This window comes from Parasteatoda tepidariorum, chromosome 6 (assembly GCF_982258835.1).
Source record: "Parasteatoda tepidariorum strain Cologne lab strain chromosome 6, Ptep-v5.0, whole genome shotgun sequence".
NCBI lineage: Eukaryota > Metazoa > Arthropoda > Arachnida > Araneae > Theridiidae > Parasteatoda > Parasteatoda tepidariorum.
This window is the reverse complement of record NC_141760.1, coordinates 50,176,464-50,196,181: the sequence shown is the minus strand read 5'-3', so window position 1 is coordinate 50,196,181 and position 19,718 is coordinate 50,176,464. Positions and strand designations below refer to the sequence as shown.

Here is a 19,718-nt window from a genome sequence, read left to right as displayed (position 1 = left end):
TTTAAAATTTTGAAAAAAAAAGAAACAAATTTATCTCAATTAGAAGGCAATGCAACATAGAGAGAACATTTTGGGTAAAGCTTACACACTGTATAATAGTAATTCCTACTGTAAAAAAAAATCCTGATAACTGAAACCAAAATACACGGGGTAATAATATAATTCATTTGGTAATTTTTCCTTTCATATGGTTTCATATGGTTTACTGGATATTCTGCTATTCAAAATTATATTTTTTCAAAACTTCAGCTTTTTGCTTTTTTACATGTTGTAAAAAGTACAAAACTAAAAAGTAGATATAACCGAATTAATGGATTTTTTGTCATGCTCTAAGGTTTCATGATAAAAATAACACATTTTACTAAATTTGTTGCATTTTGTCTAATTATATTTTATTGTTAATTTTACCAAGATCATTACCAAAGCACTTAGAAGAAAATTGCTGAGATTTTTGACATTCCCAAGGAGCCAGAAACACGATAAATTTTATTATATTCTGGTAGTTTTGACCATAATTCTTGTCTCATTACAGTATGAATTTTTTTTATTCCAATCGAACTTCAAGTGGTGGTGAGCTTTTGAATGTTACTTTTCTCAATTACATAAAGCTTAACCTTAAAAGCAATGCATCGCAAAAACTCAATAATATTCAACGTTAAAACGATGCATGTCAAAAACTGAAATGAAAAAAAAAATTTTTTTCATGAAATTTAGATAATAGAATTCAGTTAGTCCGAAGAAAATTAAAATTTTTAGGATAAATTTACATTCCTAATTTTTAAAAATTTTTTTTCAACAAATCCATTTTTATTTTTTTAGTGCATTTAAAAAATTTTTTTAAATGCTGATAACAAAATAAAATTATTATCAGTAATTAAATAAAAAGTTGTAAATAAAATTTCGCATAGGTTTTTAAAACCTTAATAAATGTATTTTTGCAATTCGTAATTAGAGTCCTTACAATTTTAAAAATATCTCAACCAATGTAAATTTCAAGTTCAAATAATGTGTCTCAAATAATGCTTTCTTGTAAATACAGAAAATTATTATTTCTCTTAAAAATAATAATTGTTTAAACCACATAAAATAACAATACCTCTCAAATACCATAATTTAGAAATGAAGTGAATTTTATAATTCAGCACAAATAAGAAAAATTTCAATGTCTCGAAATAAAAATATGATTGTCTTAAAATAAAAATAAAATTCTAAAAAAGACTTTTTCCTTGAGAATACATATACAAGACTTAATATGCATAAAAAAAATCCTCACATTAGCTAGATGATTAAATTCAATTCATGAAAGTTTTTAGATTACCACTTATAATAACCTATAATTAGTCTATATTTCAAAGTGATTCAAAATTTTATGCTACAAAATATCAAAATGAACAAGAGTTTAATTTAAAACTCAGTTAATTAAGGTTATTCAAAGCAATCTGTTTCAGAAAGTGATTAATTTCAATTGAACAGTATTGCTAAATGAACCCAGAGAAGCGTTAAACAGGATTTCAAAGACAGAGAAAACAACTTCCTCTATTCATAATCCCATAATTGAATTTTAAATAAACTAATTAGTTCCGGGCGATATGTTGAGTTTAATTGTTCCTAATTCATTTCTCCATCAGCAGTACTGTTAAAATGTGAAAGCGGATGTTGTAGCTTTTATGTATAAAATTGCCTTCTAAAACAAAGATTTTCTATTCTTTAATAAGATTTTCTGGAAGACTTGGAGAAAACAATCCAAAACATGGTGGTGTTCCCCCTGATTAAGAGAGAGGCGTTTTGGTGAAGTTCTAAAGAAAGAAGAAAAAAAAAAGTAGAGAAAGATGTTTCGCAGAAGATTTATTCCTTACTAATTAGTCCTCGTAATTCAATATAGCAAACATAATTAATTAAGCATCTGGTGCCCCCACAGCTATTCTTTGTAATTTGCATTTCATTCTTTAGGATAGACAAATTATATCTCAAAAAAAGAATTCTTAGAAAACTAAGAAAAAACTGCTTTTTCTAATGATTGGATGGAATAATTTTACGGTTGCTACAATTTTGCAAGCAAATTTATGTTGCTTTCTTCTTGTTTCAAATAATTTAAATTTATTGCTGTACATTCTTAAAAAGAAACTTTTTTACATTTGTTTAGCTCGATTAGAACATTGTTAGTAGCTTTATTTATTTATTTAAAATTTTTAATTCTTTTGAATAAAATTTTGAATTTTTGAAAAATGAGATAAGGATTTGCGGATTAAATTTTCAGAGTCATCTTTAAGACTGAAATAAAAAAGGCGTAAAATAATTTTTTATTTTTTGTATTAATTTAGAATAAAATTTTATAAGTGAATACAAAAGTATATAAAAACGAATACATGGCAAAGTAATGACAATAGCTTCTGATAACGAATGAAATCACAGTTAAATTTATCATGAGAGAATCATTTAATTATTCAAAAAGTAACTGAATGAAAATAATGAATAGAAAAAAATATATAAAATTAAGTGAATAATAAAGTATCTTACATCATTATCTTGAAAATAATTGTCAAAATAAGTAACTAAGAACAGACGCATTTGCTATGAAGATGTAAAAGGGAATTAGAATGGGATTTGACAGAAAAGTATACACAACACAAATGTGAAGATTGTTTAATCAATATTAATACGTAATTTATTTAGTAAATGTCATTAATTTAATGACTAAAAAATTATTAAAATTCCAAAAAAGTTTTGCATTTTACTGAAATTAGGTTTTATAAAGCTTCGCTATTCTTAGATATAGCATGTGTGTTTAACATAATCTTTCGTTGAGACTCAAGAAAATAATATAGCAATTAAAATAGTTGAACATATTATTCGGCTTTTTAAGTATATAGTTTTATATTATTGGTATTATTTTTATCTCCTTTTCCATAGTTTAAACTATGGAACTTTTGAACAAAATTGTTGACATATTTCAAAACAGCTAAAATATTTAAAAGTATTTTATTTACCATTAATATTTTTTTAAGGTATAAATAATTATTTCATTCAAAAATCTTATAGTTAAAAATTCCTCAGATGGTTTGTACCGCTATCATTTTTTTCTATAAAGAAAATTATCACAATAAGTAGACAAAACAGCTCAGGATGTGATATTTTCCTTTTGAGTTCTTTTTACAAAATCAATTCCTTATACTTTATGAAAAGGTGAAATAAATTTTAGCGGCAAAATTAATCTTCATCAAACAAATATAAAACATAAATTCTGAAATATAAAGAAAAGTACAGCTCGTGGTTTGAAAAAAATTTGTAGACTATAAAGTTTTATTGCTTCAAAAAGTAAAACAAAGTGTAATGCACTCTTCTCTTTACTTCACAATTACAATCTAAGTCCTTAGTCACATCTTTTTTCTTTCCATCACAATAGTTATTAAAAGAAGCAAAAATTAGTTCAGGAATTTTTGGAAAAAAGTATTTAAAATGCCCCTATAGTTTTATTTATATTTTTGCCATCGTTACTTCACGCTAACATACTAGCAATGAAATCTTTAATATAAATTATCAAAATTTCGAATTAATAAATGAAATTTTTAAAGAGATTTTATATTTAAGCAAATCCTTTTTCATATATTATATATTACTATGCAAAAAAAAAAATTATATATTGTCAACTCACGCACGAAAAACAAATTTTAAGAACTTTTTTATACTCCTGAAAACACGTTTGGTAAAAATAAAAATTAAAAACAATGAAGCATAAAATTTGTTATGACGTTAGAAACCTTTTCCGCTTTTCAACTGGAAATGCTCAACAACTCTTCATCAATTTGGCGCAACGATTCCAAAAGACAAAACACATCAATGCAACAAAAAGCTTTTTCGAGTGGAAGAAGAGGAAAACGAAGGGATAACAGCAAAGCGCATGCAAAAATTGTGGAATGTAAAACAACCTGTCAATTACACTTACCCCTGAGACATTCCAAATTCTACATCTCGTCAAAAAGGGGATGTAGCAGAGAGAGGAAAAAAACTTGTCGCAACTCTTCCAGCGATTTCTACACCAATTATTTCCCAAAAACATTCCACTATGCACTTATTCACTTGAATCCAAACGAATGAATCACTCTTTCGACTTGATGAAGGTTGAAAATGGGGGGACAGGAGGGGGCACATGCCCCCCTCAGGCTATGGAATGGCAATAGGGATAGAAGAGCCACTCAATTTAAGCGCGTTTTGTCTCTCGTTGGGTTTTAACAGTGTCGACAGGAAAGAAGTGGGCAAGAAGCTGCACTCCAAACTTGATTGTCACTATCTATTTTTCCTATGCCCACGTTTGTTCGAAATTAAATGTGTGGGATTGCTGCGGTTCTTTGGAATGACAAGAAGAAGAGATTCGTAAACTTGATTATTTACTTTTTTTTTAATTAAAATGCAATGAATGGTCTGATTAGTGAAAGGAAGGAAATGTTATGAAGGACGTATGAAGATGGATGTCTAGGTCAAAATAGAAGAAAAACGAAACCTTTCTTTTTATTATTGGGTGAAGTGTTTTGTGTTTCAGACGAAGTGTTTTTTCATTTTTAAATATTTTCTAATTTTAAGTATTTAATTTAGAATATGATTGCCAAATTTCTGAAGTTTCTGATCTATCGTATAATTGTTAAATCTTACTGTGAGCTACAAACCAAAGGAACAAGGAATTTCTTTTCGAAACGTTTTTCATTTACATTCGTTAGCACCAAGACTTGGCCAAGTTGCGAAGTCCAGTGTCCGCATTTTTTGGATTGAGTAAGTAACTATGATTGCTTCGAACGTTCGCTTAACGTGAAAAATCATCGGAAAGGTCCTGGGTCGGAATCCTGAACAAAGCATGGAAGTTCTTTCATTCTCAGTTTTAACTGTCCTTACTGTGGGAGCAACATTGGCCCACCTAATATGGTGCGCCTAAAAGAGTAGCCCTCAAATCTGCCTTACTAATACCTGAATGACGACTAATCGGGTAAGCAATAGGGAAAGCAAAGTCGTCCAACTGGAGTGTGGAGTAGATCGACCAAAACTGCCCTCGAGCTACTATTGCGATCTACGGTTTTGCGATTACTGATTTAGATTTAAAAAAAAAAAATTAAAAATAGCAAAATAGCAAAAATGGTATAAACAAGTGATATTCACTGAAAGATATTACTATAATACAAAATATTTAAGTTTTGTATTATATAAGAAAGAATAAGAAGCTAAGGGGATTTAATAAATAAAAATTACCTGATTCTACGAAACAGCTTGAATAAAGATGGTTTTTTTTTTGCATCTTATATCGTCTACAATGCAATCCAATATTATGGTTCAAGGTACAAAAGTTACGGCTGAAAATTTCACAGATTTTTTCCTCCTATATGTCATTAAATACGTATTGTATCATTTTAGGACTCAAACTAGTTTTAATGTTTATAGGTGCCTTATTTGAGCGTAGCGTGTTTATTCTTTAATGGCAGCTTATAGAAACGTAAATAAATTTAAAAAAGTATTAGTTTTAATCATGATGTTATTAAATGAATATTTAAAGGAAGCTTAACATGTACATTTTTAAAATTAATTCAATGAGTACAGAGTAAAGAATTAAAACAGTTACCTTTAATAAAATTAAACTGAATTAGCTTTTCATTGATAATGATGATTTATTTTATAAAAATTGCAAAATAGTATCCTATTGTAATACTATAATCAGAAAATTCACATAAATGACATTTGAAAATGAAATAAATTAATGAGGAAATAAAATATATTTTAAAAATAAAATGCAACAATAAAATGACATACTTATACTTGTTTTATCAACCCTTTCAAGTCATCTGTAACATGTGAATATGCAGTTTCAACATTTGTATATGTAGTAGAATGCAATTTCTAGAAAAATTGGCTTAACTTCGAATGATAATGTCGGTACTTAAAACCATGGTTTATTCATATTTCGATTCATAAAAATAGTTTATTCAAATTGAACAGTATATAATTAAAATTAACGATAGTATATTTGTAGGATAATCTGACTAAATCTGGTACGGTATGAAATTTGCAGCAATTTTGATCGATAATATGGTATAATACTCTCCAAAATTTCTAAAAATGGGTTTGGATGATAATGATTTCCGGGCATTTAGGAATTAAATTTGTTTCATCTAAAAATTATGAATACCAATGCTTTTCTTTTTAACAAAACAGTAAATAATGCAATACTTAGTCAGAATATTCAAAAGAATTCTTCCAATTATCTTTAATTACTTGTCATAGGTTAAATTACTGAAAGCCTCAAATAAAAAAGCATAACTAAATAAACATAAAATTATGGAAGAAGTTTCCCAACTTGGATGAGGGGAAACTAAATATGTAAATGAAAAGAGGGGTTGCGACTGCAGTACGAATATTCCCTCTGGCAAATTGCTATTCATTTTTTTGTTGAAAATCGTTACACGACAACCCTTTCTATTTATTGTCACGTGACAAGTATAGTTCTTCCATAAGCCTCATCTTTGAAATATTATTCACATAGTACGCCTAAAGATTGTGCGTTGAGATAATCCGCTGGGGATTAGAGAAAAAAAACAGATGAACAATCTCCCTTTCCCCTAATTATCTTGTATTTTTAAAATAATATGTTCAAGAGATTTTAACGGCTTTTATCATGCGTAGTTTTTAATATAAAATGTTTAAACTCCTTCTACAAGTGCGACATAATGTAAATTTTATGATTTTTTTATCATCAAAAGTGGTACTTTCTGGAATTATTTTATTGTAGTTCAAAAGTTACTTTAAGTATTTTTATTCAGTGAATAAAAATTACTAGTCTTCCACTCTCTACGGGTATTATTTTTAGGAAATAAGGCTGGACTTTATATTTGAGGTTAAGTTCGCATTCATCAGTGGAAAAATTTATTTGGAAAATATGCAATTCTGTTTTCATGCATGACGCTTAATTCAAAATTGATATTGATTGCGAACTATACTTTTAATGGTTTGATGCAAATTAAATATTGCATAGTACTCTGAGAAAAAGTATGGTCTAAATTACCATAAAAGGGTAAAATTTGCCGTGTTTCTGGCTCTATGGGAGCACCAAAAAACTCAGTAAATTGTAACGAAGAGCTTTGGTAATGATTTTAATAAAACTAACAATAAAATATGGTTTTGTAATATGTGATAAAATTTAGTAATTTATTGTGATACCTTAGGGCAGGGGTGGCGAACCTTTTTGCACCAGCGTGCCATTTTTTTCTAAAAAATTGCTTAATGTGGTCATAGACTTGCCATCAAATAAATTTGACTTAGTGATTATTGGGAAAGTAATAATACTAAATACAATCAACTCAAAACTCTTTATCTACTATGGAGAGAAAAAAAGCATTTTGCAATGTCTCAGTTATACGCATAATTCAACTTAAGGTAACATCAGTGTGACTTCTGTTGTTGTAAATCAGATGACAAATAACTTATATTAGATTGTATGTTAGTTTAAGCAGAACTGCTAATTTTTTTTGCTAGTTATTTATTGTTAGCTTGTTTTTATGGTTATTAATTGCTTTTTTTAGCATTAATTGTTAATTTTTTTGTTAATAATTTTTTTTTGAATTTTAATTTAGTTGTCAATATGCTTCATAGTGAACTTTGTGATGGGAACTTTGAAGTTTGTGTGTGCCCAAAATATTGTATCGCGTGTCATAAATGGCACGCGTGCCATTGGTTCGCCATCCCTGCCTTAGGGCATGGCTTACTATTACTATTTTTTGTAAATTTACCTATTAGTGAAGAAAAAATATAATGTATGACCATTTTTATCTTCTTGGATGAAAAAATAATTCTTTACAATCAGAAATTGTAACTAAAAAGAAATAAAATTAATTAGCTAAATTTTGGATTTGGCATGGTAATTGACAGTCAGGAAGTTTCAAATGTCTTATTGATTTTTAAATGCTCCCTTAAAATGGTGTAACTGGATGTCCACATTCTTAGAATTTTCCTTCAAAAATCATGATAAAATAACCGGCCCAATAACCCAATTAACCGTGAAGCCAATGTGTCCCAATTAACCAATTAACCATTTTTCACCTTTACGGTTTACTGTTTACAACTAGTATGGATTCGGAACTGTGAAAAAGATTATAACTGGACATTGCAGCTAGGCTTTTCGCTAGATTATGAGTATTGGAGTTAGACTCTGGTTGAGTTGTGTTTTATCAAATGAACCGTGTAATGAGGTTTAATTAATTCACCTGGTTGTTTCACTAATCATAACAGAAGGGAAATACTAGACTTTTTGTGTTAAGCAGTTTTATAGTGCTGTCTTCTGTGACTGAGTGGGAGTGTCAACCAGAGAGTACTTACAATGAATACAAAACTATAAAGCTTTTTAACCATTTACAACTAGCATGATTTCAACATCATAAAAAAGAAATTTAAGTGGGGGTTAGTTTAGCCGCTTTATGGTGCTGCCATCTATGCATAAATGAGAGTATCGTATTCTAATATTCCAAGATCACGAATTCTGCAGTGCGGACACTTGAAACTCTTGATATATTGAAGGGAATGAAGAAATATCGTAAAGTTGAAACTGTAACTAGAAACTCCGTACTGTCAGTCATGAGATAGTTATGAGCTCTCTAGGCTATAATATGTACCCACCTGGAAAGAACTAAGTGACTTTATTAGGTAGGGCTAGTTGGTGCCATAAAATTCAGGTTGTTTAACCGTATTAGATGAAAACAGTTAATAAATGATTTTTATCTCTGTTAACTGTTTGAATACCTCCTTATTTATAGTCTTTTGACTGTTTTGCTTGTATATGGTAAAATATCCATTAAATAAGTTATTATTTACCCATATTTTCCGTGCAATTTCTAACAGTGAATTTTCAAATTTCTACCTACTTATTTGAAAGTTACAAGAGCAAACGAAATTATGACAAAGAAATTTAGAACCATATTTAATGATTTTTTCTTCTTCTTTAACAAAAATAATTTACTCACAACTTTGAAGTGAGCAGTACAAGGATAAACTATGCTTTGTATTAACTTGTGTCATGCTAAGATTTGTGTTATATTTGACACTTCATATTTTATTTTGTATTTAAAATAACAACAAGGTCATTGAATGACCACTTGTAAAATTCTACCTCTTTATTTGCATATTGCAAGAATTTAACTGTAACTAACAGGAATTTAACTGAAAATAACTGCATAGCTGCAATGTATGACTATTTTTTTCTAACTATTGAACGAAATATTTTACTGAAATAGAAGCTTAAAATAAGCAAAAAAAAGACAAACTTAACAAGTAAGTTTTGTCTTTGATAATTAAATTTAAAATATTTTTTAAACAAGGTCAAATTTTTATCTTTTTTTAAGAGATACAAGAACAATAGGGCTTTCTACGACAGAAAATGGATGAAGAGAACTTTCGAAAAAAGATAAAAGCTTATATATGATGAGTATAATATAATACATTAAAGTTTAATGCGAAGCATGAACTGTGCTATGAAAAAACTTCGACCGGAAAACACCTAACAATTTTATAAATTTGTTTTAATTCCAAGGATTATAATTCTAGATTAAATATCATGCATGAAAGTTCCAAAAAATTTTGAAAATAAATACTTTCTTACTTGCAAAAAATTTATTATAAAATTTATCAGTTTTTAAATAAGTGATTAAAATTCCCCCCAAAGGTGTTACTAAAAATTTTTAAGAAAAGCAATGAGATTTGAAGAACAAAGAGATACAAAGAACAGATTTCTTAAAAACGCAAAATCTTATTTATAATGGATTTAAACCAATACATTCAAACTTAATTGAAAATACAAAACAAATTCGAATATTTTTCTACAACGAAAGGCTTTTATGAAAGAAAAAAGATGGAAAATAATAAAGCAAAGCAATTTTTCTTCTACTAGAATCAAAGTCAACAAGACAAACAAATACCTTAAATAATTATTTTTCGTATCGAGACTAAAAATGGAGAATAAAAATATTTTAAAATCCTGTTTCGTGAAAAATATTCACTGAAGTAAAGTAGTTTCAGTTGTAGCAAAAGGATTTCTGCTCTCAAAAAATAATGAATTATTTATTATAATAAATGAACGTCGTTTGGTAAATGTAAAAATGAAAAATAATTCTAGAACACATTTCAGTAAAATTAATTGGAATTCTCGTAAAAACAAACACATCACCTAATAAATGATTTTTCTTTAATCTTATTTATAAAGATGAAATTAAAGAGCCTGCGTTTGGACAGAAAATCGTGATTTTCAATTAAAATTTTTCTTTTCGTTTTTTATTAAATGTATCAGAGATGTTTTGTATACTTTTTATTTTATGTATAGTTTATTTTCAAGAGATTAAAAGTACTTTTTGGTGGGAATAAAAGAGCAGATGTTTTAAATTTTAGCGAAATACTATGAAATTTATTGAACTTGCGATGACTTAAAATTTAAAAGTTGACAAAAAGTTTTTTTTCTTCACAAAAATTAAAATTATTTTTAAAGAAAGTGAATTTAAAATAAAAAAATGAATAGCAAGTATGGTCTTAAGTTTGAAAATGAATTCCTGTGAAATTACAGTGAATCAGAGCAAAATAAAGTAACTTTATTTTTAAACAGTGAATAACTTTTTTGATATGTTTTGAAATGTCGTTTAAAAATCTCTAGGATTACTTTTAAACCTTAAAAAAAACAATTTAGACTTTTGAGGTTTAACAAAAATGGAGTTATTCAGCACAGAATATCGCTACGGAGTTAAATATATTTCTCATTAGCTAGAATCGTATAAATAAAGATTAATCTTCTTTTCTTTAGTGAGAATCTATTTTAAAAGAAGTTTAAGAAAGAAATTATGAATCTTTTGTACATTAATAAGTTCCATTTTTTAATTTCATTCTATTCTTTTATTTTAATTTTCAACATTTATAAATAATAATTGTCTATTGATTAATGTTTATTTACATTAGATTGCTTATAATTTCTTTACATTACTTATTAAATTAAATAAGGTGGTACATTTCACATTCTTTTTACGCATATTTGAAAAATAAATCTTGAAAATGAAAACTTTTCATGCTTTATAATATTTTATGCACATCGTAAAAGCCATATTTAAAATTAACTTCCATATTTTGAAGCTGGAATTCCAAATTTAGAAGTGGAAACTCCGTATTTTTCTGCCTTTTATTCCGCAGAAGTTTTTGAAATTTAAATTTTTTCTTGCATATTCTATAGTTTGTACATTTTAATAATCTACACGAAATAAGCAGTTCTTTGAATTTTTCATAGTTTTTTTTAACTTTAATTTTAATACTCGATTATAAAAAAATTATCTAATAAAACTTTTCGCTTCAAAGTATACACCCCTTACTGTTAATTTTTACTTTTTGCGTACTTTGGTATATCTCGAGAACTTTTTGAGTGAATTGATAAATTTTTACCCACAATAACGAAAATCACGCAGAAAATTTTTTTTTTTTGTGTGACGATTTATTATGTGTTATTACCGTATTTAATAAAACTCAAAAAAGTTTCAAATTGTAATTTAAAAATTTTATGCATTTTAAAGAATATAATTTTACAAGGCAAAAGTCAAAATTTGAGCAAAATCGATCGAATAGTTCCTGAGAAACTAAATTTTAACTATCTGACTTTCTTGAAATTCATTTTCTCAGGAATTATTCAACCGATTTTGCTCAAATTTTGTTTTTTGCCATGTGAAATTACATTCTTTTAAATGATGTTAAAAATTGTATTCCTTACAATTTAAAATTTTTCGGACTATTATAAAAAATAATAAAAAATAATTACTGAAAGTTATTTCTCGCATGGTTTTATCTTTGGCTAAACGAATTTTATAATTGCAGAAGAAGTTTTTTTCAGTTCACTTAATTTCTCGATTTTTGATATATGGTGAAATTAGCAAAAAGTAAAATTTGCATTACGGGGCCCAACTTTGGAGTTCCCTCCTGACCAAAATGTGGGACCATAATTCGCAAATTGTGGCTACCCCCTGTAATTTGGGGTTCAAAAATCCGAATCCGTTGAAAAAATAGTATGTTTATTCAGAGAAAGTACATTTTTGTGTTTGATTTCTTATCTGAAAATATCGTCTGTATTTATTAATTGACAAATTTGAAGTCCCCCCCCCCTCGAGTCGGAAAGACAGAGTCCTAGAATGTGAGTATACGATCATTAGATCAGAAGTTATTCAGGGTGGTCCATTTTTATTTGCTCATTGATCTATAGAACGTGACTTATTAAAGCTGAAACTGATTATACTTATCATAAAAAACTAAACTTTCGATTAAATTAAGAATTAGTTTGGAAAACGGAAAAAATAAGTTTATTCTTCAGAATAGTTCAGCCGTGTTATCGTTATTATTGCCTTAAATCCCATCCGTCGGAGATCAAAACTAGATTTAAAATCAAAAATTAAAGAAAAAAAAAACACTAAATTCAAAATTTAAACAAAGTATTTATGTTTGTACTTACAAAACGTACTTACAATTCAGGAAACTATCGAGGTTAATAATTTTTACTTTCTATAATTCCAATGGACAGGGAAAATACTTTCATAAATTATTGTCACCTCCTGTAACGTTAAGATCGATTGTCGAACCTATTTTATCTTATTAAAAAAACCCATATGTATCACAGGACTGTACAGGGGTTAGTGTCTTTGCTTGTAAATCAATCTCGTAGAATTCTGTCAATAATTGAATGGTCTCTTACCTGTGTTTTTTCGTTCCTAAACGTTCCTACGGTAGTAAAAATCCTTTCGTTCCTACGGTAATAAAAATTGAATTTATGTTTAAAAATAATTTGCCTCCTTAACTCTATTATTTTTTACAGTAAATTTCAGCAATAATTTTCCCCTACACTTATAATTTTAATCATTTCAGAGAGTTTATAAATATGCATAACGCCTATACACCCAGAAAAAAAGTATGGCCATAACTACGAGAATATGATTAAATTTATCGTGTTCCTGGCTTCATGGGAACACTGAAAGACTCGGTGATTTCTTCCAAAGAGCTTTGACAATGATTTTTGTAAAATGAACATTAAAATATGGTTCTCTAGTATGCCATAAAATGTGATAATATTTAATTTTAATTACCGTATATATATTTTTATTAACAGAAATTCTAATTATTTATGAAAAAAAAAAACCCAGAGCTATCATTACCATACAGTACGGTAATTTTACCAGAATTGTTCTCTAAGTGTATGCTCGCAAATATTAATATTAAATATTTTACATTTTTAGATGCCAAAGCACCTATGCAAAATTAAAAACTAAATAAGTTAGCCAAATGGAGGGTACTTTCATTTCACAAAATTCCCATTTTCTAATACAATTCTCATTAAGATGTTAAAAAAAAAGCAGAAAAGTTCACTTTTGCAACTCACATCAAAAATAAAGCTATTAAAAATACATTAGCTCTTTTGAAAGAATAAAAAAAAGTAAGCAGCTCCAGTTAAGTTAGTTTAAACTTTATCCAAACAACTTCAACCAAGCAAAATATTTACAAAACTCATTTTTAGAAATTTTCTCCACGAAGATTAAGAATTAAAAGCTGAGTACGAAAATGTATATCAGCATAACATTATTTCCCGTGACTTCGTTTTTTCAAAGTTTCTTCCGAGGCCTTTAGAATTTTTCGAAGCCTAAATCCGAATTTATAGTAAGGAGCTAGAGCTTCGAAAATCAGGGGAAAGAAATTTAAGGAGCATTAAGAGCGATATAATATTTAGCTCTCCTACGGTATATTTCGAAATTTAGTAGGATGGTACTTTTTCAGCTTTAAAATGTATTTGATTAAAGTCTTGGGGGATGAATTTTACTTTTTTTTCTTTGTTCTCCGTGGTTTGATCCTGTTGCAGAATTTAATGACACGGAAACACTAAAAGACTCATTCTTTGCAGTTAGTGAGGCGAATCTCTATACGATGGTGGATTTCGAAGATCAGAAATAGCCAGGCGTATAAAAAAGCCAATTTAAGCAATGGCTGGGATATACATTTCCAATGCACTCGATTTTCTCGTTATACACAATATATATCACTATGGAAGAAAGTAAATGTGTCATATTTCGTGGCATTTTATTCTACAGCAAATGCATATTTATGGCACGAATTTAATGAATTTCAGGATCTATTTTATTAAATAAGAATTAGAGTTAGGTAATTAGTGAGGCGAGTCTCTTTACGATTGTGGATTTGGAAGATGAGAAATAGCCAGGCGTAAAAAACGTCACTTTAAGCAATTTCTACGATACACATTTCCAATGCTCTCAATTTCCTTGTTACTCACAATATATATCACTATGGAAGAAAGTAAATGTGTCATATTTCGAGGAATTTTATTCTACAGATAGTACATATTTATGTCACGAATTTAATGAATTTCAGGATCTATTTTATTAAATAAGAATTAGAGTTAGGTAATTAGTGAGGCGAGTCTCTTTACGATTGTGGATTTGGAAGATGAGAAATAGCCAGGCGTAAAAAACGTCACTTTAAGCAATTTCTACGATACACATTTCCAATGCTCTCAATTTCCTTGTTACTCACAATATATATCACTATGGAAGAAAGTAAATGTGTCATATTTCGAGGAATTTTATTCTACAGATAGTGCATATTTATGTCATGACTTTAATGAATTTCAGGATCTATTTTATTAAATAAGAATTAGAGCTAGGTAATTAGTGAGGCGAGTCTCTATACGATTGTGGATTTAGAAGATGAGAAATATCTAGGTGTAAAAAATGTCAGTTTAAGTAATTTCTACGATACACATTTACAATGCTCTCTATTTCTTCGCTATAGACAATATATATCACGATGGAAGAAAATTAATGCTTCATATTTTGTGGAGTTTTATTCTACAGCAAATTTCATATTTATGTAACGAATTTAATGAATTTCAGGATCTATTTTATTAAATAAGAATTAGAGTTAGGAAATTAGTGAGGCGAGTCTCTATACGATTGTGGATTTAGAGGATCAGAAATAGCCAGGCATAAAAAAGCCAATTTAAGCAATGGCTGGAAAATACATTTCCAATGCTCTCAATTTCCTTTGTTACTCACAATATATATTACGATGGAAGAAAATAAATGTGTCATGTTTTGTGGAATTTTATTCTGCAGCAAATGCATATTTATGTAACGAATTTAATGAATTTCAGGATCTATTTTATTAAATAAAAATTAGAGTTAGATAATTAGTGAAGGATTTAGAATTGTGGATTTAGAAGATCAGAAATAGCCAGGCGTAAAAAACGTCAGCTTAAGCAATTGCTGCTATACATATTTCCGACGCACTCTATTATGTAATTATACACAGTATATATTACGATGGAAAAAAAATAAATGCATCGCATTTAGTAGAGTATAATTCTATTACAAGTGCATTCTTTTGTTACGATTTTAATTTTGCCAAATTCATGTAGTTTTGACCATACTTTTTTTATAAGTGCATTTTTGACTATTATGAAATACATCATAGTCTGTTCATTTGTGTTTACGCTATATTTTTCACTTTTTACAAAGGAACTATTAGTTATGGCAATATATTTTTACGCAGATGGAAATTAAAATGAAAAAAAAATCTCTAAAGTATTTGTGACGCATTTTAAATTATCTACTCTCAAAATTATAACGGAGCATAGTTTTTCTCCTCCGTATTTACACTTCTTCAAAATATAATAATAAAGCTGTTCTTTACATTTTAGATGGACAAATTCTAGAAAACAAATCCCCATATTTCTCCTTATAAAGTTACCCATAGTAAGATATGAATTTTAGAAAATGTTTTGAACTCACACAAAGTAAAAGTTTTCCTTTGTTTAAAAAAAAATAGATGATTCAGAAGAAAAAAAACGAGTTTATTTTCTTCCCAAAGCAGGATTTTCTTGCATACGACATTGCTTATTCTCTAACTGTATTTCTTGTATTCTGAAGGAAAAGAAGTACCTAGCTAGTTTCATGAAAATGGAATGGTAAGGTTATTTAAGTTCATGTTATTTATTTGAATTTTTCTCAATGCCATTTGGCAACATCATTATTTAAAAAATACTTAAAATACATTTCCTTCCCTTTTTCTTTAGTTCGAGAAAAAAATGAAAGTTTAGTCTATTGTTCTGTCTTGTTAAATCTACGATTGATGCTTGAACTTTATTATTACAAAAAGCTCTATCAAATTCTATCATACGTTTTGTTATGATGAAAATTTTGCTTCGCTTGTATGTACTTTTCATAGTTTATAGACGAAGTTCTTAGGAACAGCGTACGTAGTAGGTTAAAAAATACAAAAGAAATTCAACTATTTCAAAATTTATTATGTAAGCTAGCATTACGCGAAAGTTTAGATAAATGTTTCCCTGCAATGTGCTATAAAAAAAGAACTCAAAATTTCTGTAAGCTAATATGTTCGTAATGAAATACACATTTTTTGATTTTGGAGTAATAAGAAATATACTTTTTAGATAATCTAGTATTTAGTTTACAAGATTTTGTTCCACAGTATCTATAAAAGTAATTTAAACATCTTTGTGAGTAAAAAAAACGCTTATAGACTGTAATAAAAGACTATGATAAAAGTAATATTAATCTAAAAAGAACATAACAATTGTAAATTCGCTTTCTTAATTTTTGACGTACAGCACTTTGAACTCAGACAAAAATTTATTTGTCTGCTAATTGAAAACATAATGAAGCAGCAATGTGATTGTTTTCAAAACGATGACAATAAGGAGAGATAAACATTAATATTCGGGACAATTTTCTCCTTGATTGTTTCATTAAAACTGTCCCAAAACCTTCGAAACTTCAACTAACTTCTCAAAAAAGTATATTTCAAAAAATTTGAAAAAATAAAAACACTTTAATGTCAAAACATTTTAGCATTATACTTTAATAACTACTACTTAAAATTGTTTCTGTTAATATTGAATGTTGCAAAATAAATGCCGCAATCACAATAAGTACTATTTAATTACTAATTTTTGTTCAGCACATTTTGAATAATTAAAACTTATAACGCAAAGCAAATTTGAAAAAAAAAATACAAAATCTAAACATATGTAATATTTAAAGCCAAAAGTTTTCTTTCAACTCTATTGATTAAAAACAAATTAGAAATAAAAGATTCAGATTTAAATATGTAAAAAGACGCTTCAATATTAATGTAATTTTAATTCATTAATAATTGATAATAGTTAGAAGAAATAAATAGTCTTTTAGCTTATGATGAATTATTTTAAATTTTTATTGAAAAGGAAACTATAGTATATATATAGTATAGTAGTATAAGAATATTTTTCATAAAACATGAATAAAAAAATAAATAAAGTTTTTTTTTCTTTTAACTTTTGATGGATTTCCAAACTTTTATCAAAAAAGGACCATAGACACTAATAGGTTAAAAAGTTTGATATTTTATTTGCATTTTTCTTTTCTTATGTTTTCACTATAATTGAATGAAAACGAACTAAATCCACGAAAATGTTTTTGCTTAACTAAGCATTCTGGTTTATAACAAAAAGCCAAAGCCATTATACAGCTTTTAATCAGATTTACTTCTACGTCTAACATCACATTTTAATACTTTTTTCTTCCTTAAACATTACTGCTCTGATTAGATAAAGATCGAACATATTCTCCAGTGAATTCAAGAAGATTTTAAAACATTTTATGATTTTAGGTAAATAATCCTTTAATGGAAACAGTGATGCCAGGAAAAATACGAGTAAAATACATTCTATTTGAACATTAGCTCTAAAAACCACATGCTGCTGTAATAGCCAATAACAGCTTTAAAACATATTTCGGGCTACTTATCCTTTTCTATAAAACATTTAAATAATGTGGTTGCAAGTACTTTTGAAACGATAAAACCTGTAAAATGTAATAACGCTGCTACAAATTTTCTTCTAATAGCGCGAGGGATTGGAGCGAATAAAGAATACAATGAAATACTTAGCTTCGGTTAGTGTCTGAAGAAAAACGAAAAAAAAAAAGAGCAATTTTTATAAACGATTCCGAATATAAAACCATTGTTTTCAACCCCGTTCCCAAGAAATAGCGAGATTTGCATTTTATTATAGGGTTAAGGTATTTAATATTGGGAGGCCTTTTGTTTGCTACTATGCTTACGTATTTCGCATCACTTTTTGTTCGGTTTGCAATGGAGCAGTATTAAGACCCGGATGTTTCAAGGAAAGTGCGATTTTCATCATTTTGGAGCTATTCATTTTTATGACGTCAACATGATGAATTTGCATATAATTGTCTTTCCAATACCTTATAATGTGTTTTTAATTTTCGTTGTATTTCTCTCGGTTTTACCACCAGAGGGCGCATGAAAACTTTGTTCCAATTGCTGTATTCTTAATGGAAGCAGTTTTTCCCCTGAGTTTAAGTTAATTGAAAAGTATTTTTATTTATTTATTTGCTTTGATTCAAAATAATGCTTAACTCTCGAATTATTTCATCAAACAGTAATGTTTTTTAAATGTAAAGAGTTTTGTAATAAGTATAATTATACAAATGCATCTCATTTTTAAAAATTATTTCTAACTTAATATATTTTATTTTTCTGAATGTTTGTACTTAATGAGAATTTTGTTTATTTTATTAAATATTGAATTGTCTTTAAAAATTTATGCGGGTATGAAATTTTATGTATTCTTAAAGTTGCCAATATTATGAAATAATATAGGTAACTGTATTGGTAATAAAACTGATGTTAATTCTGTTTAGCATTTTGAAATAAAAAGCAATTTAAAATTACAAATGCATATTTACAATTTCAGAAAATAGTAGAAGGTTATTTGAGTTAAGAATTAACGCAACAATATTTTTTTTAAAAAATATATATAGTACACAATTTGTGAATTTTATAAAATATTGATTATACATAGAATATTTTTAATAAATATTATAAGTTAATTATTAATGAATTAATGCGAAATCATAGTTCTTATTATTGTCAAGATTTTTAGTATAATAACGTATTTCGTGCAATAAGTTTTTTATTACTATCGAAATTTATTAACTATTAGTTGTTTAAATTTGTGAAACATATTGTACGAGAAAAAGAAACTTTCTATTGCTCAAAATATTTTTTCAATTTACTGAAGCTAGAAACCCTCACTTTCTGTAACTTTATCAATTATAATCATTTTTTAAATATTTTTATGTGCCGCCTTATGTTTTATTCCATGTTTCTTTTTCTTACAGCAAGAAAAATTTCAATACAGTCAGTAAAAGTATAAAGTATAAAATTTATAAAAATAAATATAATAAAATCGTACCTTTTACTTTATCTATCACCATATAGTTTCCTCACATAATTTGTCCAATATATTAAAATGTGTAGCAATCCAATTGAAGTAAATCCTAAAGGACAAAATAAAACGATATTAATATTTTACATAAATATTTAATATAAATGTCTTTCAGAAATATTTCAAATAATATTTGAATGTTATAAAAAATAAATGCTGGTTTTGAAAGTGACACATTTTAAAATAAAACTTTTCCTTTTAAAGGAATAAAAATTAAATATAGAATTTTTTTAATGATAAATAATAAAATATATCTGGGTATTAAAATAAAATCACCCCTGTAAGAGAATGCCCATAAAATGACGTGGTCATTATTGTTAAAATGTGGTAGAGTTTTTATTGAGTAGAACTTACACTGTTA

The 19,718-nt window shown here is 27.4% G+C and overlaps 1 protein-coding gene across 3 annotated transcripts in view; it reads right to left on the bottom strand.

Annotated features, from left to right (window-relative positions):
• Positions 1-19,718, bottom strand: part of LOC107447687 (teneurin-m) — a 402,481-nt gene that overhangs the window by 309,670 nt on the left and 73,093 nt on the right. For all 3 annotated transcript variants that reach the window (XM_087165830.1, XM_043040120.3, XM_087165832.1), the window contains exon 2: positions 19,325-19,409. The gene's annotated coding sequence lies outside the window, so the exon portion shown is untranslated. The remainder of the gene's footprint in view (positions 1-19,324; positions 19,410-19,718) is intronic.